Genomic DNA, 22,789 nt, shown 5'->3' on the forward strand with positions numbered 1-22,789 from the left:
AATAATAGATAGTACTGAATGTTTTGTCTTCAGGATTTTAGAGAGTGGAAGAACAGGCCTGTCTGTGTGAACGGTTTGGTGAGTTTGGTGTATTGTGTGTGAAGCAAAGGGTCCCTCCCACTGGCAATATAAGTTAATGGGGGAGAGAGTAGGGTCTGTCAGGGTCTGTCTGTGGTGCTGAGCAAATGGTGGCAAAAGAGTGAGGGCACAACCAATGCTGCACATTGTGTTGGTGAGGCACAGTGGTGTCTGGGTATGGGTGCAAGGTGCACCTACAGCTGCATGTTTGAGTTAGCAGTTGGGTCAGATACAGAAGAATGTGTGCTAGTTTACATTACATGTATTATTATTATTTTGTAGTTGATTGCCATGCGATTTTCATGAATAAAAATGTCTACACATATTTTTATTGTAGATTTCATTAAAAGCAATAAAACCTGTTACACAATAACTTAAAGCTTAACTGAATTAAATGTTTTCTAAGACCAATTAAACAAAGTTATTTTCTAGTGCTTCAAATCAAAGAGGTGGTTTCAAGTTTGGAATTTAGATTGATTGAAAAATACCATATCATATATCATGCTAAAATGAACTAAATTAGTTATTAAACAAATGTATTGGTTACTTAGAATTACAAGTGATAAACTTAAGTATCTGAAGGAGATACTGTATTGTTTTCTGGCATTATTGTTTAACAGTGTGGCAAGGGTGGTATCATGGTATATCTTATTATTTAACAGCCTAAGGCATTCAATCATACAAGGAAAGTGGAATAATACACACTACTCTGTGTATCAACCTTATTGTAGAAAACCTATCCTGAAAAGACACATGAACAGTCATGCAGAACTAGGAAGATTGAAAATCCATATCTTAAAGAACATAGAGTTGTATTGCTTGAAGCTATTTTGTGCAATGTAAAAACTAAGGACACTATTCCTGAACAGGTGTTAGTTCTATTTATTGGGTTAAGTGGCATGCATTGTTGAATAAAATGATTTTACTTCATCAAACAATATTATATAATACAAGAACAAAAATCCACTTTTTCATTTTGATAAGATGTACAACATTTAGCCTTTAGCTGAGGATCCCTAAACTGAAAACTTCCTTATCACTTATGTGTTGGAAATGATTGTAGATTCAAGAACTATCTTTGAGCACTTAGTCTTTAGACGGTTGCTATTTATGTTGCCGTTAAAATAATATTTTATTAAACCAGATACTGTAAGTCAGTTGAGAAGAAAGATTCATTGACAATGACGACCTGGCCAAGAGGCTTTTACACCACTGTTGTACAGAAGACAAAACCTTGAACAAAAGAAAATAATTATACCCAAAAGGTGAATAATATAACAGGATGTGACAGTTATAACAAAGGGAAGAATCAGGCAGAAAATATTTAATCATACAACTTAAAACACCTTCAGTTATGAAGGTGGGTAGCTTCTGCTCACTCTGTAGATCTGTGAATTAATTTTATTTAAGCATTCTTCTAGCATGCAGTAAGGGCCAGTCACAGAATAAAGGTCAAAAAGACCTGGAATAGGAGGACATCATTGTTAAATCTTATAGGGAAATGGTATAAGAGATCAAACTTCACAAAAACATAGCAAACAACATCAATATAACCAATAAGGGGTGTACTGTATGGAATTGTGAACTTTTTCTTACCTAGAGGAGAATATAAGACAAGGTTTGTTGTGGTAAAGGTAACCCAGTTAAGACTTCTGTTCAACTTTATAAATATGAGTCTTGAAAGTGCTATCAAACAACATCCCTAGATATTTATATGCCATGACTTGTTCAAACTCTTTTTTATTAAGCAAAATTTGTGACAATTATGAGAGAAATTCTAATTAGAATTACTGAGTTGCAGAAACAATGTGGGAGTGGGAGGAGCCGCGGCGAGCACTGAGGCAAGGAGGCACTGGTGTGAGGTTAGAGAAAACTGGAAATAACACAAGAAAAGGGGAAAAACAAAACAAAAGCAAAAAGAAAAATGAGCCGCTGTGCACCACGGCGTTCAGGCTGGACTTACCTTATCTAGTGGAGTCCAGCCTGGGAAAAAGAACCGCTTGGCACACTGGCAACCAGACTGGACTTGCCCTATTGAGCGAGGCCCTGTCTGGAAGAGCAGGAAGTGCAAGGCCAAAATAAAATAAATATTTAACCTGTGAAAAGGGTCAGCCTGCCCCGGTGAAGATGAATGGTTGAACAGGCAAAAAGAAAAGAAAATAAAATGAAAGAAAAATGACAGCCTTATGCTTGGTCACAGTCCCCTCATGGACTGTCGCTGGAGTGGTCCTCCCCTTCCGGGGTCTGCTCGTCCTTCTGGGGAGGTGCTCAGTGTGTCTTAAAGAGCCCCCACAGCTGCGGCTTGTCATTAATTAGCCAGGATAGCTAATGCAAAGGAAACGTGTCACTCTTAATCCAGGGACCCACCTCCACACTGAACATGCCCCTGATTAATTTTATTGAAACTAAGCAGCACTTCTGCCATTACTGATGGTAATGTGGATCTAATTGAGTATAATATTATGAAATTGGTGTTGAGGTGATAGGGAGAGTTTGAAAGAGGTGAAAATGAGAATCTATTGCTTGAGTAATATTGTTAACACAGATAGAAAAAAGAGTAGGGTTCAGGATAGAACCTTATTGGACTCTGCAATTGGTAGAGGGTGTGAAAAAATGTGCCAAATTTCACATACTGTATAGTATATGGTTCAATACTTCTCGTCTTTTTAAAAATATTGAGCAAGTAAAAGGCTAAGATAAATCTATATGCACAAGTGTGCTTTCTGTTGATAGCCTTTGTAACATCATTGAAGTCTTTCAAGACTGCTATAACACATCCCAGACAAATGTGATAACATAGAGTTGTTGTCTAAAACATATGTTAACTACTTTGTACAAAACAAAATCCATGATTTTAGAAAGGCAAAACAAAAATGATATAGATCTATATCAGTTAGGGTGTGTCGTATTGTCCACTTTTAAAAGAGACTGAACAAACATTGCTGGGAGTTCAGCTGTTTTAAAAGAGAGATTAAATAAGTGGGTCAGAGGAGATGTTTTTAGATGAGCAGCAGGTTTTATAGAAATGGATCTATACCATCAGGTTTTATAAAAAAATGGATCAATACCCTTTGTGACCAGTGACCCGTTACAGTCAATTTTACAAAGCTCAGCTAGAACATCCGTTTCAGTAATAGGCTGTATCATCAAACTGAAAGGACTGCAGAGCTTGATTGCATCTAACCCAGCAGAAACGGGAACATTATTAAGTATAAGCCCATCAAACACACAAGAAACACTGAAGAAACTTTCATTATATAATATTTTTCATATCTCACAAGGATATTTTGAATAACTAAAACTGGAACTGGACAGGAATTATTCTCCATAAATTTAGATGACTTCCAAAAATTCCTAAGATTGTTTTAGAAGGTAAAGAATTGATGGCTGAGATAACTCATTTTAGAATTAATGGTTGTGTGCAGTAATTTCTCATTTGTTTGAAGGAAAAACAATTAGTGGGATTCTTTGATACCATAACAATTTTCCAAGCTAGATTCTTTTGCTTAAAGTTGACCCTCAGGATACCAGGGTGTTGCACTTTTTGACTGCAAACCTCATAATTGGTGCATGCGTGCTGAAATTTGCTAAAAAAACATTAATAATGATCCAAGCAAATTCAGTGGATAGGAGGAGAGAAATTCTGCAGATCAAGCAGACATGTTTGCTCATTAAAATTACTAAAACTTCTTTTAGATAAAGTCAGAGGGGGAGTGGGAAATTCAAGCTGATTCTAACACATGCTACTGGTACTTGAGTGTTATGTCAAGCAAGAAAGACTTATTTGGTGACAAAGTTAATTCTTGTAGGTTTAGCTGTACTGTGAAAAAAGGTTAAGGAATCAGACAAGCTTCTAACAATGTCAGTAGGTTATAACATATCTAAAATTAAATCTCCTAGTTTAATAAATGAACAGCTCAAATGATGAGCTATATCTTTATTAAATAAAGTTAAGGTAGCTGCAGAAACAGAGGGTGGCCTGCTTTCTTTGAATGTGAGGACACTCACCAGCCTTCCAGATTCATTCATACGCCAATGAAATTGGAAGAAAAAGCTTTTTACAGCAATTTACTGTAAATGTATTAACTTATATTAATTTATTATTAATGAAAATAATGTACTGTAATTATAATAGCATTGTGCAGGGCAAAGTCATAAATAATTAAATTCCACAAAACAAGAAGGTCACATTTATTCACACCTCTGCGTATTGTTTTAAATAAAATTAACAATAAAACCTGTTCTGTGCCTTGGAAGCCAATAGAATTTTATAGAGGCTTCTGAAGGTTTTCCATTTTCTTGTGGCATAAAAGGAGGTAACACACAGGATTTATTCAGTAGAAGAAATAGTCACCAACCTCCACAAGCGGGAAGGGCTATTAAAAAAAAGCTGTATCTTCTACTTTCTGCTGTAGTTTCCATTAATAAGACAATTATGGCTACTGGTATATTGGCAACTCCCACTAGGAACAGAACACGTGCATTATGCCCCCACAGGCTGTGTCTCTGTAACAATTGGTTTGAGACGCAACCATAAGTCCAAAGGCTACAGTTGGAGGTCTCCAAGACACACTGGCATCTTCAGGATACAAAGTGTCAAAAACTGCCATTGGAAGTAGCCTGCATGGATGTTGCAGGAAAGAAGCTTTCCTGTGAGAACAACAAGACTCAATCTTGACAAACATGCAGAAATATGAATGACAGTTGAAACAATTACAAACAAAATGAAAATTGAAACACTCCTGAGAAACAGATTAGAAAACCAACACAGACAATCCAATAGACTTAATGGAAATAAATGGCAGAAAATGTTAGGCATGTGTAGTCAACCATATCTTTAGTAAGCAGGTGAAATGCAAAAGCTATTGGTCCAGTCACAAAAAGGACATGGAGGAAGAAAAAAATACTTAATATCGATAAAAGAATACTACAACGACGAGACAGGAATGTTGTCAAAAGCTGTGACTAGGCCTAGTCACAGTCCCAGACCAATTCTGGGTAGTCAAACTAGGAAAAATAAATGAGAAACAATTATTTTGAACAAGTTTGAAAATGTCTTCAATATAAAAGAGTTGTTTTTAGAGAGGACAACATACAGAAGCAAATATTAATACCCTGTTCCCAGATGACAAATCCAAAAAGTGGATAGTTAGTGAAAAGCAAACCTAAAAGCAAAATAATGTAACCAAAGCCCTAAAAAAACACTTTTAGACAAAAGATTATTCCATTGTATTTTTGGCTGAATAAAAACAGTTATAAATATAGCTTCTTTGCTAATATATGGATTTTTTTTTACTTTAGTTTCTATTTCAAGTAATAAAAGGATAAAAAGTACTTGAAAGTATTTTGTACTTAAGAATATAATTTTGAAACAAGGAAACCATTTTTTACATTTCTCTGAGTAATAAATTAGAAAATGACAACCCAAGCTAATGTTTTAAGATGATTTTTGAGCAGAGAAAGCTTTAAGATATTTGTAACATGGGCCATAAAGAACATCGGTCCTTGCCCTTTAGTTGAGGGATTGAATAATGTATGAAACAATAATGAGCTCTATCTCTGTTTTTTCCCTAATTAGTGAAACATGGTATTCTGTGTCTTTTTCACAACAAGGACCTGTAAGAGCAGAACTGCATACTGAAGTTTGCTCTCTGCCTAATAGTACAGAAGATGAGATCTGAACAGCTTCAGTTTAAGAAAATGTCCCTCAGTTCTCCCCAGGAGATAAAGATGAGAAGCAGATACCTAATTGTATACAGGTTATGTGATGCTCATTCATTTTGACATTTAAGTGGAAACCTCAGACCAAGATTTACCTGAGTATGATTTGAGTTCTCACCTCTAATAGTCATTAGAGAAAAGTCAGTTTTGCTAATACAAGAAATACCTCTACAATTACAGTGTATTACCACTTGTTTCTCAATAACTTTAAACAGATTATATTTTTCTACTTACAAAAACTGTTAGAGAAAAACTGTCCTGGTTAACACTTATGCATATGCTGTATTTGTCAGGAGTATTTATATTCTGAATCTCAAAATAGTTATTATTAATTGTACCACCAAATAGGTGTACTGTATGGAGTATACATATTAATTAAAACTCTTCAGTAGTATGTAAACACTGGACAAAAACAAGTCAATAAAGCAATTAATTGTTAAATTGTTTCCCCATATTATTAACACTGTATTACAAATTACGAATTAAGAGGGCTGATTAAAATAAAACCTTGTTTACAAAGGTTGTAAACAAAGACTTGTTTAGATGTTAGTTATTATTTCCTTAATCATCATAATTACCAACCAAATTCAACATGTGAGATGAATATCATTGAACTAACCTTAGATAAGGAACAGGTAAGAGGTTTATTCCATGCTGAAAAGATAAGAAAGAAAACACGACGTTTCGGCTGTGGAGCCTTCTTTGGGTGTGACCTTAGATAAGATCACTAACTAGTTTTTATCTGTTTACTGTATCTAAGGTCATTGCATATACATCATTTCTTAGTATTTCTGTTCTTATGGTAGAATTTGTATGGCAATGTATATTTTACAGGTGCATCTTTGTCAGTATGGCAGATATTGTTCTTATATTTCTTTTGGGGAAATAAATGTATCAGCTGATGAAGAGGAGAAATCTTATAGACAAACTGATGGATTACAGTGCAGCTAATCCTATTTCCTGCATGCTCATCGTGGTCTGTGTTTGCTCTTTGTGATGCTGCTTACTTGCTGGCCTGACGGGAAAAGATGGTAATCTCCTTTTATGTGCACAATGCGTGGCTGCACCTCTAGCAGTTCAAGTCAGCAGCAATTCCCCTCTTCCTTCTCACTTTTGCTGTGCTGGCCCTCAACAGCCACCTTTTGTACTGCTTCTCCAAACTGAGAGATTTCAATCAGATACTATCTGTTAACAGTCAGGTCTTGGACTGTCTTTGTGAAAAACTGAAAGTTTCCAGACAGTACTGTGGCTTTTTTTCAGCTGGTATGGAGAAATGAGTAATTTTCATGTGTGTTAAGCAACAATGCATTTCAGAAAAGAAATGTAATCTATATTAAATTATTTTCAAAAGTCAATGTTTTTCGTAATGGTGTTGAAATGCTGAGCAGTAGAAAAGTAGTTATCAACTTAGATAAAGGTTTATTTAAGATTTAAAGAATTTATTTTCAGAATCCTATAAAATCTATATAGATTTATAATGATAATGATTGTGTTTATCAATCTTCCTTTGCCTTTAAAGTTCAGGAGGAGTAATGGGCTTCGTTTATGCCCTTAATTTACTTGTATCGTGTTCATATCTAGGGTGGCATTGTGGCTCAGTGGTTATCCCTGCTGTTTTGCAGCGCTGGGGTCCTAGGTTCAATTCTGGACCTGGTGTGCTATCTGCATGGAGTTTGTATGTTTGTGTGGGTTTCCACCGGGTGCTCCAGTTTTCTCCCACAGACCAAAAACATATGGGTAAGTTAATTGACTTCTGGGACTGGCCCTGTTATTAGTGTGCGCACGTCTGTTTGTGTCCTATGATCAACTGGCATCATGTCCGGGTTGTACCCCACCTGGTGCCTGTTGCTTCCCGGGAAAGGCTCTGGCTCCCTCGTGACCCTGAATTGGATGAAGCAGTTAGAAAATGGATAGATGGATGTTCACATCCAATTGGTTGCCATACCTCATTCCTTTTTTCAAAGTGGCTGTCCACCTGGCTAACATTTGTTCTTTTAGTGACAGCTCACTGTGTTGCGCAGTGTGTTTGCTAGTCCTCACTTAAACATGGAGCTTTCACTTTACATGAAACAACAAACCCTTAATTGTCACGATCGCTACTCCTCCTCTTAAGGAGCTAAACAGCCCTTCCTTGTTTAGCCCCATTACCTGCATCTGCTTCTTATTTCTGTTCTCCCTTAAAAGCCAGACGCTGACATCATCCGGGGTTCCTCATTGAATTCCGTTTCGTGAGAGTCTAGGGTCCTGCTGCGTCTGGTTCTGTTATGTTTTTAACCTTTAGTTCCTGATTTCCCACCCCGCCGGTCCCGACCCGGTTCATGGTTTTATTCCCTGGATGGATCCCCTGGCCTTGGACTCTACCTTCAGTCTTGGATTACCCGTTTGGATTTTCTCATGGATTGTTCCCCCCGGATTCACTCTCCCTGGACACCTGCACCCCCTGGACACGCCCCCTGTCACCATACCCTCTCCTGCATGACTTTTTCCTACCATTTCCTCACTCCCTTCCGGATCGTGTCATCTGAATAGGGCCTGGAAAGAACTGTTCGTGACATTAATTTTTCTGCTGAATTAAAAAATGGGTTTTCTCTTTTAAGTGTGATGACGAAGAAAACAAAAGTTGTTTTGAAACAGTTGGAAAAGCTCAGGTTCACACATAGAAAATCGTGTACAGTGTAATTGTGTGGCTCAGAGTTGGATTGAGATAATTGGATAATATTATATTGAGACAGGTCAATACCTGGTGATAAAATACCACATGGAACAAAAATACACAGTAATCTGTTTTCTAGGGGCAAAACAGGGCAAATTTGTCCACAGGAGAGTGCAAGAAATAACACAATTAACTAACTGAACAAATCTTATTTCAGGGTTCACAACACACCATTCACTTCAGAAATCTTGTAATTACATTGCAATGACATGTTGGTTTAATTATGTCAGCTGTGTTGCTTAAATTACTAAGCAAGAACTGTTGTGAACCCACAGAGCTCCTGCTTCCTTTTTGTTTTGTTAAACTACCTGCATGAAATGTAACAGTGCTATTTTCCTTTATTTTGATTGGATCAAACCAAACTGCGCAACAGTAATTCATGTATTAGCCTAGGAAACACAGAAATGTTTACACAAAAATCAGGAAGAACGTGTAAATATTATTTTGGGGGAAACACTGTAGCACATTCTGTACAGTATATTTTGTACATCATATGAACTTGTTAATTTGTGATCCAGCATTCTGATTTAATAAAGAAATAAAAAGGAGTGCAAAGACAAGGAAAATAAAAATACAGTAATTGACATAGTTTGAAAAATAGAACCAATCATATTCAGATTTCTTCATCCACATGTACTGTAGCAATTCCATTATATCTTGTTGAGGAGACAGTTTTGAAATAATTGTTTACAAAGCTGGCCCTCAGAATAACTGCTGATTATCATTCAATCTTTGGTTAGTGGTGATCTACAATAAGCATTCAATCACCACACTTAAAAATCAACTGTACCAACTGTAATTACATTATATATAAAAAAAACTCTTCCAACAATCTCTCAAGGCGGAAGTAATACACATTGAAGAGTGCTAATCTAGTATCATCCCCCCAAAAAACTAACAAAAACAAATCAAGTAATTATAGACCAATAAATCAGACTTTTATTTAATGCAAGTTTATGGAAACAATAATTCAAAGTAAACTAAATTGTCATTCTAACATGGATTTAGAAAAGCATTTTAGCTTGTTAAGATCTTGCTTAGTTAATGTTATGATAAAAATAATTTGCATACTGCAAGCTGTAAAAATGGAAGGAAATGCATGTCTTTGGTTAATAATCAATTGATGAACATGAAAAAGAATGTACATGCAAGTGATGCATGATCAGATTAGTGTGATTTAATTAGTGGTGCGCCACAGGGCTCTGTGTAAGGATTACATCTCTTCTTTATTTACAGTGCCCTCCAAACGTATTGGGACAAAATACGTTTGGAATTCAGATTTCCTTGTATTTTTAGGATGTGTTTTGCAAACACATTTTATAATTTTTCAACCAAAGCATACTGTACAGTATATCGTGTTTAGTCCCAAGCAAAAATATACAGTAGGTGACCATTAGTATTGGGACACTTAAAGCAAATTAAAGTGGAAAAGTTAGCATTTTGGTTGCAAATCCCTTGCTTGCAACAACTGCATCAAGCCTCTGCCCCATTAACACCACAAGACACTTTGTTTCTTCACTAGAGCTTTGTCAGGCTTTAACTGGAGCCTCTTTAAGTTGCTGCTTGCTGGTTGAGCTTTCTGGCTTCAGTCTCCATTTGAACAAATGAAATGCATCAATTGGATTCAGATGTAGTGACTGACTTAGTTTAAAATGTTCCACTTTTTCTGTGTGGTGAACTCCTGTGTTAAGTGTACAGTGTATTTCGGGTCATTGTCCTGCTTCATAATGAATTGCCAGCCAAATGTCTGGTGCCATTTTTTCTTACATTTGCAGAACATATTTATTTGTGTATTATTACTCCTTATTACTCTGAATTTATCCTATTGCTAACATCCTCAGTTAAGTCATCTATAAAAACCATTGAGCCTGTTCATGAATCAGCCATACATGCTGAAGACATGATATCCATGCTTTACTGAAGAAGTTGTAAGCTTATGGTCATTGTCTGTTCCTGTTTGTCTCTTCACTTTAGCCTTCTCATCACCTTGACAGATGTTTATTTTGGTCTCATCTGTCCCTAAACCTTGTTCCAGAACTCCTGTGGCTCATCTCAGTAGTTTTTTGCAAGTTCCAGTTGGGCCCTTCTGTTCTTGCTGCTAATTAGGGGCTTACATCTTCCAGTGCAGAATTTTTCTTGGTGGAGTCTTCTGCGGATTGTGGTACACAAGATTTGCAGCCCCACACACTTTTTTATTTTACTAAGAGTAATTTTGGGGGTTTTCTTTACACTTAGAAATATTTTTCTGTCATCCACTGCATTTGTATTTTTTTGGACGCCCCGTTATTGACTCCACCGGTTGTTTTCTTTTTCATATGAACATTCCAGGATGTTGATTTTGCTATGCCAAGAGCCTCACCATTTTCTCTCATGGTCATTTTCTTTCTTTTCATTTTCAAAATGGTGTTTTATTCTGTCATAGTGAGTTCTCTGGTCTTCATGTTGTCTTTTTTCTGACTAATTCAAATGAATGACTTCAGAAGCAGTTTCAAAAGATCTCAACCATGCCTAGATCTTTAAAACTCTTTTGTGTGTGTGAAATGTATGCAACACAAAACACCTGGACAATTTGAAACACGTGTAAAGTTGATTGTCCCAGTACTTGGGATGGTGTGTTGGCTAAGGATCTGTGCCTGTGGTTGGAAGGTTGCTGGTTCGTAACCTGTGGCTGGCAGAGGAATCCTACTCTGTTTGGCTCCTGAGCAAGGCCCTTAAACCCAGCTGCTCCAGGGGCGCTGTATAAATGTCTGACCCTATGTTCTGACCCCAACTTGCTCTCCCTGTCTGTGTGTTTCATGAGAGCAAGTTGGGGTATGTGAAAAGACAAATTCCTAATACAAGAAATTGTGTGGGGCCAATAAAGTGATCTTATCTTATTTATGATCATCTAAAATGTGGGGGTTTGAACAAAAAAAAGTTCTGTTATACAGTAGAATGGTAAAACACTTTTGCATATTCTCTGCTTTTGTTTCATATTCATCTTGTGATTTGAAATCCACATTTCCTGAGCATACCAGCTATAATGGGCTAATTTGCACTCTTGTCTACTTTTGAAGGGCACTGTATATCAATGATCTAGATTCTAGAAAAGAGAGGGAACTAGTTAAAATAGCAGATGATACCAATAAGAGGGAACACTGTAGTAGTAGAATGAGAAATTCAAGAAGACTTAAACAAAATAATGTTTTGAATGAAGGTAGAAATAATGTTTTATATTCAGTGAAAGTAGAAAAATATATAGATTATAAATATAGAATCCAAATAACTAAGCAAACACGAAGATGCTTATGAAAAAACTTTATGTTGACACATCATTTTCATCTTCTAGACACTTTATTGAAGCAATAAAAAAGACTATTAGGATATGTAGTTAAAGTGTAGAATTTAAATCAAGGTTATGTTAAAGTTGTATAATGTCCTCATAAGACCTCGCTTTGGTGACCATATTATAAAAAAGATACTGCTGCTCTGAAATCAGTCCAGGCAACTGGGATCAGATACATTTCTGGGCTCACAGCAATATCTTACACAGACAGGTAAAAAGAACTGAACAATTTTATTCATGAATAGAGAACACTACAAAGGGACCTGGATCAAGTATTCAAAATCTTTAAAAGTGAATTTTATAACAGAGAAGAAGAGGAACCTTTTACACAAAGGGTAGTAGGAGCTACTTCACAATGTTGTTAATGCTGATACTCTGGCTTTGTAATATTTAATATGTTTTTATGTAATGTGATAATTGACTGTGTTGTCTTAGAAGAACTTCAAATCATATTTTAAACATTAAACCCTCTAAATAAATGAGTGGTAAATCCAAGAAATTGTGCCACAAAAATTTGCAATCGAGTATCTTTCTGTAAATCTGTATTTATTAGGAGAAACTGCTGGTCTGCTGTCTATGATTTTTGTTCCAATTCTCCATAATGAAAATAAAATCTCTGTCTATGTTCATGGGTGCATTATCATTTGCTACCAAATTAACAGAAGTGTTCAGAAAAATGTTAGTATTTTAATGCTATGGACCCCACAAGTATTTGTTCATAACAGGATGCTTGTATTTGGATCATGTTCAAAATAAATGTGAGCTCCAATCCAAACTACCTATACTAGTCTACCAAATGACCACACTAGTCTATACTATTAAGTGATAATTGCATATAGTTTTTCTCATACTGTATATGCATATGGTACTTAACCTTAAAAACAGAACATAAATATGCCCTCTTCTTGAAAATAGCAAATTATACCTTTGTCATCACTGCAGATGGCAGTCTGTATCTAGGGTTACTGCTGTCAGCATTTCCATCTGAATCAAATTTATTGCTTAGGAAAGTTTAAACATATGAAAGGCAGATGGAATGTATTTATGTCCCTTGTATGAGTTTAAATGAGAAATTCTACAATTTATTGATCCACAGAGAAGAATAAGCCTGTCTTAAAGACTCAAAATTAACACAAATATATATATATATGGATTGGTATCTTATTCAGTGTATACTACATTGAAACCTCATTTCACCATATTATCAAATATTTTTCTTTTGTGAAAGAATAGTCTCCTTTATGTTATCAAAGCTGGAAGCCAATAAAGTTAATAACTTTCAAAGCTTTATATTTTTGTAAATGTTGGTGGTATTTTAACTTTAAAGAGATAATATTTCAATTTCAAATGCAAAAAAAGGTGAAGCTTGCGTTATTTGCAGTTTGGCACACACTGACAAACAGGTCTTATGTACTAATGTACTAATTAAAGGGTAGTGCAGTGGCTTTATTTTTTCTATTTGTACAAATATAATAATAAATTAGTATGTAATAGGGTTGCCTAATCTGTATGTGTTATAGGGGTGTCTCTCTTGTGTCAGATTGATGTCCTGGAAGTTGTTTGGTCACATGATTGCCCTACCAAATTCCTCCACGCCCTGACCAGGAGATTACTCTAGCTTCATAAGAATTCAGAACAGTCCTGAATGGTTGGTATCCTTTGTAATCTCTTTCAGATTAGGATATTTGAAGACCCTGTAAGCATTATGTTTCAGTACAAGAAAAAATAGGGTATGCAATCTGATGGTGAATGTATCTTTGCCTGTCAGTGGACCTCCAACAATAATGAACGGGAATAAGTCATGATGTTAAATAGACAACATTCTTTTTCTACTGTAGAATAAAAGCTATGCTATGACAAACTGAGAAATAATGTATCCTTATAATAAACTAAAATATGTAATATACTGTATAATGAATACTGTATAAAAAAACATATCTATAACCTGCCAAATTGGCTAGGTCTGGTACATCACTTGTGTGTGTACCAGAATCCTGTTATTACTGTTTTACATTCAGCCAAAAAGTCAGAGCAGCAGTCTCTTTATAAGCCCAAGCAAATTGAATCATCTAACAATTACAAGTACCCTGTACAATATTTCCTTTTGTTACTATTGACTGGGCCAGTTGTATGGCTTGAAGATGTGTTTTGTCTGATCAGGGGGTCAAGTACTGAAATGAATGTTGTATAAAACATACAGTATATTTACAGCTATCCTGAAAGAGCTGTTTTTTTCAGGAATGCTATAAATACCAAATGCAATATCTCCCTCTCCCTCGCGTGCGACTTTTGCATCCCACCTCCACCTCTGCAGCTGCCCCTTGGTTACCTTGTGGGGGGGGGGGTCCTGGCCTCCTCGTCCTATGGCCAGGAGGTCGGCTCTCAGCCAAGCGGGTTAAGCCAAATATTCACTCCACAATGGTTTGCCATGCTTTGATTTTGGGGCATTGTCATTCCTTGTGAAGTTTACTTTATTTCTGTCCTGAAATATGCTTCCCTCTTCCTGTACATCCATCCATTTTGTAATCCTCTTATCCAGTACAGGTTCATGGTGGGGGTGGGGGCTGCAGCCTGATGCAAGGCAAGGTACACCCTGGCCAGGATGCCAGTCAGGTGCAGAGGACATACAAACAGAAACACATTCTCTCAGGACAGTTTTTTACAGAAGCGAATTAGCATAACAGCATGTCTTTGGACTGTGTGAGGAAATCCAAACACCAGTAAGAAACCCACACAAACACAGAGAGAACATGCAAAGTCCACACAGAGACCACCCCAGAAATTGATTCCAGGGCCCCAGTGCAGCAGGGCAGCAATGCTAATCACAGCACCCAGGGCCGCTGGCTCTGTACATATGAGCTACCATTTCAGATTTTGTCATTTACAATACTTAATTACAATACATTTGTTTGATAACCAAATACATTAAAGATGTAAAATAACACAGCCGTCAGTTAGCTGGAATATAAACAGATTTATAAAGTCTTCAGCACAGCTTATAAGTTTACACAGAAATGGAAAGAAGCTATACTCCTTACCTCAGGCTTACCTGGGGGTGTAGAGATTTCTAAGCAATATCACAATTGGAGTACCATTTTCATTTGAATTCTCTGGACACCTGCACGATTAAGAAAAAGTAATAAAAAAGAAAACAAAGTTATTATTAAAAGTGGGAAGTACTGTTAATAGCCCCTAAACCTGAATGGAAAGTATTTTATTCTATTCTTGTTGTAAAGACGTCATAATAATGCATCAGAAAGATAGACTCTTGAGGACAATGGACAAAGCCTTTAAGCTTTTGGCCTGAGGCAAAACTTCACTACTTTAAATATATAACTGTGAATTTATTTAAAGATTCCTGACATAGAAAAATGGTATGCTTTTTCTAATGTTAAAAACGTATACACAGGAAAGGTTTGACCTACTTAGACAAGATTTGCTCACCTGTACATCACATTCACAAAGCATTTCTCATACTAATTATTATAATTATTAATTATCACTTTTTTAGAAATATGGGATTATAGCTGTGTTGACATGCCAACCATTCTTGTCTGGAAACTGTATTTCTGACCACTTTCCTTTACATAGGAGTTCACTGAATCTATTTTATTAGGTCACCATAGCTACTGTTGGCTTTCAAGGACTGCAAAGAAAACTTAGTGCTTTCATTACTGGTGTGATACCACATTTTTTTAAGTGCACAAAACAAACTAAAAACAGGGATTACAGAAGCAGTTGGTTAATGCAACAGTTCTCTTTCAAGTTTCTTCTCAGTGTTTTTGCTTCTTGTTTTTTTCTTTTTAATTGGCATTGCAGTCTTTGATAAACCAAACTGAGAACAATGTACTGTATCAGCAAGATTTCACATGGTGTCCACCTGTCTTTGAGGGGTGAATGGATTTCTAAACACTTTCAATTGATCATTAAAAAATGCATTTCTTTTTCTTGAGCATTACATTGATAGTGGCACTATAGCACACTTTGGTTCATCTTTAAAGCCTAAAATATTATAGCCATGGTACTTTTTGTAGTTTTAAATCTGTAATGTGTTCACCAAGAAACATGATACTTCTAACTGTCTCCACAGGGACATATAATAATAATAATAATAATTGCTTACACGTATATAGTGCTTTTATGGACACTCCACTCAAAGAGCTTTACAGGTAATGGGGTCTCCCCTCAACCACCACCAATGTGCAGCATCCACCTGGATGATGCGACGGCAGCCATAGTGCGCCAGAACGCTCACCACACATCAGCTGTCAGTGGGGAGGAGAGCAGAGTAATGTAGCCAGTTCATAGAGGGGGATTATTAGGAGGCCATGATTGGTAAGGGCCAATGGGAAATTTGGCCAGGACGCTGAGGTTACACCCCTACTCTTTTCGAGAAACACCCTGGGATTTTTAATGACCACAGAGAGTCAGGACCTCGGTTTTACGTCTCGTCTGAAGAACGGTGCCTGTTTACAGTATAGTGTCCCCGTCACTATACTGGGGCATTAGGACCCACATGGACCACAGGGTGAGCGCCCCCCTGCTGGCCCCACTACCACCTCTTCCAGCAGCAACCTTGGTTTTTCCCAGGAGGTCTCCAATCCAGGTACTGGCCAACCTCCCACCTGCTAAGCTTCAGTGGGTAAGTACTGAACTTCGATCCTGAAGTAGATGCGGAACTGTGCAGCCTACTTCATATTAACAGATAAGTGGCTCGAATGTGGGTTGGAGGAATCTGCCAATTCCATTCTCACCCATGTGCGATTGCAAGGTTTGTAGATACAAACTAAGATGGTAAAAACAAATATGGTAGGTATCATAAAAAATAGTGACCTATTTTTTAAAAAGAAGATAAAAACAAATGTCTGAGGAAGCTGAAGTGATAGATGGGTCTTGTTAAAACCTGCTCTGCAACATTATATACATAGAAGTATATATTACTAGTATACTATATTACTGTATTACTTATACTTTGATGGAATTTGCTAAAAAATATTACAAAGCCACTTTTTAAAACATCAGCATCAGTAAAAACAATTAATTGAAATCTATCATGCTTTAAAATAATGGCTTCAAATCTTTATAAATTTTCAAAAAAATGCTACTTGAAGACTTCAAGCACTTACACTAATGTGTAATTCTAATGTGACCACATGTGTAAGGATTAAACTAAACTTTCATGTTGAAAATCAAATGTTACATACATTGTGATCAGCTTAAAAAATCAGAGGCTGTGCATAAGATATTTAAGTGTCAGGTCAGTAGAATTCAGTTGGAGTGCATTTTTTACTTGTGCCATGTTATTCCTATTAATTTCCTTGTAATATTTGCTTATTATAGTGGACACAATACTCAATGCAATTAAGTATGTACAGTGCCTTGCGAAAGTATTCGGCCCCCTTGAACTTTTCAACCTTTTGCCACATTTCAGGCTTCAAACATAAAGATATAAATTTTTTATTTTATGTGAAGAATCACCAACAAGTGGGACACAATTGTGAAGTGGAACGAAATCTATTGGATTTTTGAAACTTTTTTAACTAATAAAAAAATGAAAAGTGGGGCGTGCAAAATTATTCGGCCCCTTTACTTTCAGTGCAGCAAACTCACTCCAGAAGTTCAGCGAGGATCTCTGAATGATCCAATGTTGTCCTAAATGACTGATGGTGATAAATAGAATCCACCTGTGTGTAATCAAGTCTCTGTATAAATGCACCTGCTCTGTGATAGTCTCAAGGTTCTGTTGAAAGCGCAGAGAGCATCATGAAGACCAAGGAACACACCAGGCAGGTCCGTAATACTGTTGTGGAGAAGTTTAAAGCCAGATTTGGATACAAAAAGATTTCCCAAGCTTCAAACATCCCAAGGAGGACTGTGCAAGCGATCATCTTGAAATGGAAGGAGTATCAGACCACTGCAAATCTACCAAGACCTGGCCGTCCCTCTAAACTTTCAGCTCAGACAAGGAGAAGACTGATCAGAGATGCAGCCAAGAGGCCCATGATCACTCTGGATGAACTGCAGAGAACTACAGCTGAGGTGGGAGAGTCTGTCCATAGGACAACAATCAGTCTTACACTGAACAAATCTGGCCTTTATGGAAGAGTGGCAAGAAGAAAGCCATTTCTCAAAGATATCCATAAAAAGTCTCGTCTAAAGTTTGCCACAAGCCACCTGGGAGACACCCCAAACATGTGGAAGAAGGTGCTCTGGTCAGATGAAACCAAAATCGAACTTTTTGGCCACAATGCAAAACGATATGTTTGGCGTAAAAGCAACACAGCTCATCACCCTCAACACACCATCCCCACTGTCAAACATGGTGGTGGCAGCATCATGGTTTGGGCCTGCTTTTCTTCAGCAGGGACAGGGAAGATGGTTAAAATTGAGGGGAAGATGGATGCAGCCAAATACAGGACCATTCTGGATGAAAACCTGTTGGAGTCTGCAAAAGACCTGAAACTGGGACGGAGATTTATCTTCCAACAAGACAATGATCCCAAACATACAGCAAAATCTACAAAGGAATGGTTCACAAATAAACGTATCCAGGTGTTTGAATGGCCAAGTCAAAGTCCAGACCTGAATCCAATCGAGAATCTGTGGAAAGAGCTGAAAACTGCTGTTCACAAACGCTCTCCATCCAACCTCACTGAGCTCGAGCTGTTTTGCAAGGAAGAATGGGCAAGAATTTCAGTCTCTCGATGTGCAAAACTGATAGAGACATACCCCAAGCGACTTGCAGCTGTAATCGCAGCAAAAGGTGGCTCTACAAAGTATTAACGCAAGGGGGCCGAATAATTTTGCACGCCCCACTTTTCATTTTTTTATTAGTTAAAAAAGTTTCAAAAATCCAATAGATTTTGTTCCACTTCACAATTGTGTCCCACTTGTTGGTGATTCTTCACATAAAATAAAAAATTTATATCTTTATGTTTGAAGCCTGAAATGTGGCAAAAGGTTGAAAAGTTCAAGGGGGCCGAATACTTTCGCAAGGCACTGTAGGTTGCTAAATCCAAGACTCAGCTTTAGACTTTGCTCATGAAATGTTACAGAGCTGTATAGTACATTTATGCAGACTTCTCTTCTCGTTGGTGAAGTAATGTTGACAGACACACTGGAAGAGTGTAGCTATGAAAATGAAATGCTATGTCTTCCTGCTTTTTTAGAATATGTTATCTATAATTAAAGAGAATATTTCATTTGAATATTTCAGTAAACAGTTCCAGTATATTTGTTATGGTTTATCATATTATATAATAAAATATTTACATACATATACAGACTTCAATATTTTTAAATTAAATTCAAACTGTGGGAAATCTCTCTCCATCATCATAGATGTCAAGTATGCAAACCTCAGCTTTATTTATGATTATATATTGTGCCAGCACACATAGTGCTATGGGCAAATATTCATATGTTTCTCATTTGTACTCATCTGTTACCTGTCTAGTTTGACAGGTGTGCTGTATATATGTATAGTTTTGTTCATATTTGTATACAGGAGACATTTTGTAGTTTTGTTGACATGCACGTGACAATGTTGTGTTAAGTGTCAAGTTGTGTTAAGTGATTTTTTTTTCTGTATTGACTGCACAATTTATTAGGATCCCACTTGTAATCAAGCATGGCATACAGAACACAAGGCAGAGTGGCCTGTCAGTTTAGACATATTCTGCCTCTGACGTCAGTTATGATTTATGAGCCTGTCTTAACATTTTTCTTAACACTTCCTAGTGGATGCCATTTTGTGTTTCTGTTGGTACGTTAGATAGAGTCAAATGTTTTTCTGTTTAATTCTCAAGCAAGTTTACAGCTGATAACCAGGGATCAAGACATATGAGATCTTGATGATCCACCTTGATTTCTCAACAGAATCAGTGAACATAGAGCACAACCCACTTACAAGGCTGTTTGTCATGTTATGTCATTTGCCAAACCGCTTTATACTATACGGTGTCGCGGGAAGCCAGAGCCTACCTGGCAAGCAATGAGCGCAAGGCAGGGTACAGAGCAAGTGCAAGCCAATCATACATGGGGACAATTTGGAGGTCAGGGTAAAGAGCAGAGGTGGGCAATTTGGCCCGAACACTGGGATAACCCCCTACTCTTATCGAGAAATGCCCGGGGATCTTTAATGACCACTGAGAGTCAGGACCTCAGTTTAACGTCTCATCTGAAAGACGGCGTCCACTACAGTATGGTCTCCTTGCCACTATACTTGGGCATTAGTGTGCGCCCCTCAATGTCCCACTAACAGCACTTTTAGCAGCAACCATAGCTTCCCAGGAGGTCTCCTATCCAGGTACTGACCAGGCTGAACCCTGCTTAGCTTCAGTGGGTAGCCAGTTGAGAGCTGCAGGGTGATATAGCTGGTGGCTACAAGGCTGTTTGTGTCTTCTAAATACTTCTGAATCGCAGGTGACACTGTTATCATGAAATAACACGGGGAATTTGCTGGATTGACAGAAACTGTCCAGTAGACTCAGGTCTGGTAATAAGGGCAGTATAATGTAATTAGATTGATTTATTTTTTTCAATCTGTAAAACAAAGCTATGCCCTTCATTATTGTTTATATTTATACTATTATTTATATTTATTATTCTATTCTATTTATTTGAGAACTTGATTTATTGTGAGAATATGGAAAAAGCTACCAGTTGGTGTGGTTGAAGGTGATAACTTGGCTTCTTTAAAGAAATGACTGGCTGAGATCCTTGGGTCGATTACCTATTCGTTACCAAACAGGCTTGATGGGCAGAATGGCTTCCTGTCATTTGTAGCCTTTTTGTTTCTGTATATTGTAACAGAAACCACAATATTAAATACCTTTTTTAGTCAACAAGGCTTTAGCTTTTGACAGACAGGTGAAATGACCTTTGTACTTTGCAAATTAGGCAGCATGCATCATGCATACAGAAAACAGAAATATGGTTTATTGAAAAGCATGTTTTTCTTTATATATTCTGAACATTTATGAGACTGCACAATATATTCTGTAATTAATATCAGTATTTATAAGCTGCAATGTATAATAACCACTCAGCCTACACAGCAAAGGACATACAACATAATGATCCTCCCTCTGTCTTTCGTCTCTTTGCTTTCACTGCAGCTCTTCTCTCCATTACCAGCAGGCCCTTGTCTCTGCAGGTTTAATGACTATGCACACCATTTCCCTTCTCCTTCCTTTATTGCCTATTTGAAGGTATATGTAGTCTGTTCCAAACAAGAGGGGGTACACCCTGAATCGACAAAAAGAAAGACCACAAAAATAAATGAGATTTCCAAAATGTAGCATAAGAGGTTTTGGATGTTGACCTTTGTCCTGAAAGGCATTTAATATAAATGTACAAATCTGTTAAGAAAATATCCATGAGATTTATTTTTCTTTGTTTATCGCCAAAATCCTAGCTGGCTATTGTGTTACACAATGTTAACTAAATGTTTAAACTACTTGTCTATTAATTAAATCATCTTTTGTATCATTAATTTTCTTATATATAAAATGTATCCGGTCATTAGCATTTTTAGCTCATAACTGATTATTATTAATACCTAGGACAAAGTTTGAAAAGTTTACCCTGCAGTTGAAGAGGAGTATAAACTTTAAATGTACAGTGCTTTGTAAAAGGTATTCATCCCTTCCAATGATGTCCCATTTTGTTGAATCATATATGCATTTTACAGTGAATATTTTTAATCAGAACATGAATCCTCAAACTGAACATTTTTATGGGTGTGTTACGACCCCAAGTGTTTATGGGTAAAGGGGTGTAGCATTTAGGATAATTCTTTTGGAAGCAGGTGTGTTTTGGTGAGGGACTAGGAAGCGTGATAAGGGTAAGGAACTTGAGTGGTGCCAAAGAAAAGAAAATAACAAACAAAATGGAGCTGGCTAGGACATTGAGGGAAAGCTAACCTAACTACAAAAGAAAACCCAAAACACACGGTCTTCGGCGTCTTCAACACCCTAGCTAACCTGCACTGACTACCCAAAACCATACAAGACAAATGGCACTCACCCATACTAAACTAGTGTACTAATACAAAATCAACTTAGTGTGTAAAGTGTACCCAACAACCTAAACTAACCTTAAATACAAAAGTTCACACAAAAACACAAGTGAACCAGGAATACAAATAAAGGAAAACAAGAGTAATCAACAGGAGCACTGGGGCAAGGTAATGGCAAAACAAGGATGAACACACAAACGAAAGTACAAAGAAACTAACAAAAAAACAACAAAACAACAAAGCCGAAGCTACACGAAAAAATACACACAAAGCAAGCCGAAGCTGAAGCCGAAGGAAAGGACTCTCTTTGCTGAAAACCTCCATGTTATATGCTGAATAAGATGTGTTCTGATTGGCTGAGAGCTAATTGATGATGACGTCATACTGAAAGCGTGGTGTAATGGTGGGCCAATGGGGAAGGGAGAACAATCAAGGGTCAGCAGTGTGGACATAACAGGAAAAACACACACAGAACACACACTGGGACGTAACAGGGTGAAAGAAGCTTAAACTTAGCAACAACTACAAAGAATAACAAAAACTAAAATATTTTGATTGCATAAACAGACAAATAAGTTCTGGATCCCGAGATGAAGTTTAAACAGATGAGTTTTATTGCATGCAAGGAACAATAAAACTGAAGTATTGTTCAAAGTACTTCCAGTTTATATAGCCCTTTTCTGCCGCTTCTGATGTAGCTCGTTACTATGGTAATGGGAAGAGGTCATGGTGTTCGGACAGTCCCCCAGGCTTTGACCACTCTTAATAGTCAGTTTTAGGTTTCCTTCATTGGAGGGGGTTTCTAGCTGGCATCTGGAATCCTTATCAGTTATCCCCCTTTCCTGCCATAACTTAAAGCCTGGAAGGTCTTGTGTCACAAGAAGTCCAGTCCTTGTGCAGAAAGGAATCAGTTAACCCCTTCTTCATATCT

Source organism: Lepisosteus oculatus, chromosome 4 (assembly GCF_040954835.1).
Source record: "Lepisosteus oculatus isolate fLepOcu1 chromosome 4, fLepOcu1.hap2, whole genome shotgun sequence".
NCBI lineage: Eukaryota > Metazoa > Chordata > Actinopteri > Semionotiformes > Lepisosteidae > Lepisosteus > Lepisosteus oculatus.